The sequence below is a fragment of the Aulostomus chinensis genome, chromosome 6 (genome assembly GCF_037954235.1).
Source record: "Aulostomus chinensis isolate RoL2024-O1b breed Wild chromosome 6, RoL_Achi_v1.0, whole genome shotgun sequence".
NCBI classification, from domain to species: domain Eukaryota; kingdom Metazoa; phylum Chordata; class Actinopteri; order Syngnathiformes; family Aulostomidae; genus Aulostomus; species Aulostomus chinensis.
The window spans coordinates 25,137,793-25,140,971 of NC_141325.1; positions in this window are offsets into that span (position 1 = coordinate 25,137,793).

Consider the following 3,179-nt stretch of genomic DNA (forward strand, 5'->3'; position numbering starts at 1 on the left):
TTCCTGATGTAAGTACTGACTGGAATAGCTCAATCGGTTTGCGTCCTGTATTAACTATAAGTATATTAATTCAAAAGCTGGACAAAACTCATTAAACAAACGGGCTAACACAATAGGCAAATCACAATACACTGTGCTTAACTGGAAAAGGCCAATTATTCACATCCTGTTTTTATGAAGTGGGTAAAATGAGAGCCATCACCCACAGATTGCTTTGAAAAGCTGTAAAACTGTCAGTTCACATCTCCCTCAATCCCCAATTTTTGTAATTAATTTATTTACTGTCAATCCCAGTAAAACAGGTTGCTTTCTCAAGTGTTACTCAGCAGGTTTCTCTCGCCCTTGCACTGCTGCTGCATACATGGATGGATGTGAGATGGTCAGATAAGCTGACCCCGTATTAAGTTTACATACAGCAGAGCAGGACATAATTGATGGGGCTTGGGCCAGCGCCAGGTAAAGGAAAGTGCTGGAGCCGGTTGTCGGCAGACCCATTGTTCGTCATGGCAGGAGGGCAAGGTCATGGCAAAGGGACCGGTGGGAGGAACACGCAAGTCTGAATTAATAAACAAGTCATCTGTGGCAGGAGATCTCTCTCATACATGTTCTATACGAACAGGAACGGTAAAGCTGCAGCCAGCTGCTTGATCAGTTAGCTTATTAGCATAAAGACTGAAAGTAGGGAAGTACCCTGACTGTCCAAAGGTGACACAAGCTTTAGAAGTACTTGAAGGCTGAGTTTGTTATGTTGTCTGGACAGGACAAAGCCAGCTGCTTCCAGTCTGTGTGCTAAGCTAAGCTAAGCAGATGCTGGCTCCAGCCTCTTATTGAACTGATAAATATTAGAGTTGCATTAATCTTCTCAAAGAAGAACATATATGGGACTATTATTGTAACTAAATGTGCAATAACAATAATAATAATATCATTTATTATACATTCTGAGGATTTGATCCCTGGGAAGTTAAAAAAAAAATGGAGGCATGAAATCCCTCGTTCCACAGTTTAACATTGTGGATGATGGTTAATGTTTTCTTGTTGTTTGGAAAACTTAATTTTGTCATTAAAGACAAACAACAGCCTCTTGAATACTGGAAAATAACATTTTATGTTGTGAAAATACAGGAGAAACAAACAATACAAAAAAATTGTTGACCGTGAAACAAAATAATCTGAACTTGAAACAGAATTCTGTCAATCAAAGTATCCCTCTGTCAAGCATTTGACCTCCCAGAAGTCTCAAAATTAATCGACGGAAGCTTTTCTGTGCATCTGTAACTGCAACTCATACGGGAACCACAAACATGACTCACATACGTCAAGTTGCGGGCGTTAGTCTTTCAGTAACTCAAACTGAAGAGCCCAGACGGAGGAAAACACCACTTAGTACAAGCACCTCTTGTTTATTGTCATAATCAGACTGCAGTTAGACCCACAGTGAGGTTGACAATAAGACCCTTCCTGTTAAATCGTCCAGCATCTGGGATGCAAACCATTGAGCAGTGTTACTTGAAATATATCAGTCCCTCTATTTATGTAACACCTTTCATACAAAATAAATTCTAATTTTTCTTTGCATGTCAAAGTTCTTCAGAAATGACTGACCCAAATGTGCACACGCCAAAAAAAAGACGCCTACTGAATAAAACAAAACTATTGAAGGTATTAATTAGACAGGAAAAGATGCATAAATAAAGACAATACAGAAACTATTAAAATGATAAATGTACTATGAAATACTATAAAATAAATATGTTATAGTCAAACAATAACAAGTCAACAGAATAAATTAAAATGATTGACAGCAAGATAGTAAGGGTTAAGGTTAAGGGTCGCGGGGGGGGGGGGGGGGCTGGAGCCTATCCCAGCAGCCTTCGGGTGAGAGGCGGGGTTCACCCTGGACAGGTCACCAGTCAATTTAGAGTATCAATCAGCCTCGTCCCCTCTTGATGTCTTTGGACTGTGGGAGGAAGCTGGAGTACCAGAGAGAACCCACGCAGGAACAGGGAGAACATGGAGACTCCACACAGAAAGATCCCGTGCTGGAGCCAAGGCTCAAACCCGGGACCTTCTTGCTGTGAGGTGACTCATCATTGCACCACCGTGCCGTCCTAAAAATTCAATGGATGTATTTTTCATAAAACATTGCATTTAAAAACATTTTCAGCCTCTCTTAGAACATCTGTGAGGCTTTTCCATCTTCTTGGGGTATTATGGGTAAAAGCAGTATCAGCAAATGTTTTTGTCCTTAGTAGAATAACTAAGAGGGAGGAACTGGAGGGTGTGAGGGGCATTCCTGTTCATAAACCACAAGCATCCGTGTGGCATAATCTGATGCAAGACCATGAGCTGCCTTATAGCGCAATAAAAGAATTCAAATCAACATGAAAACTCACCACATCTACTACAAATACAGCGGAATAAAGAATGTAAGATGAATTCGTGTTGAATAATTGATGGAGATAGATTAAGGGAAAAGTCGACCAGCTGGTCTTTCAAATTCTATGAGCTCAGGAAGGTTTAACAGTGCTTAGTGTGGTGGTGTGGAGGTGGAACTGAAAGCCACGTCTAGTTTCAGCTTCAGGCTGGTTGAAACCGGTCTACCAGTGAGAGAAATGAATCCTGTGGATGACTGAACTCACCACTCTGTCTTTGTAGGTTCCACTCTGGGTAAACCAGAAAGAAAATATCAGGAGATAAAGGAAAGCTCTTGCTCTCACATGAAAAGAATCATAAATTATATGAAAACAGCAATAAAAGGAGAAATACAGGGTGGGTGAAACATAAAGAGGGAAAAAGTGAAATTAGGTCAACAGTCACTCCATTGCCACAGTATTAGGAGGGCTCTCAGTATACACAGTGTGATACTTATGGAGTCATGTGGTTCAGAATTGAGCAGCAAATGAAAAGACGGCTGGTTGTAAACCAGAGATGATCGGGTAGGAATCATCCGCGTGCTCCACTTTAGAGCAGCAGCACGTGGCATCAAAAAACACAACAGCTGCGTGTGCTAATGCAGCTTCATCTGTGAGTTAGTAACACTCTGCAGCCACAAGCAATAAATATGGAGGCACCACTGCATGTATTTGTGTATTTCTATATGTCATAAATATACAGCCTGTCAAACATGTGAGGAGGAGGTTTATTGCAAAGATGAAAACATTTTTACAAGGGTGTGA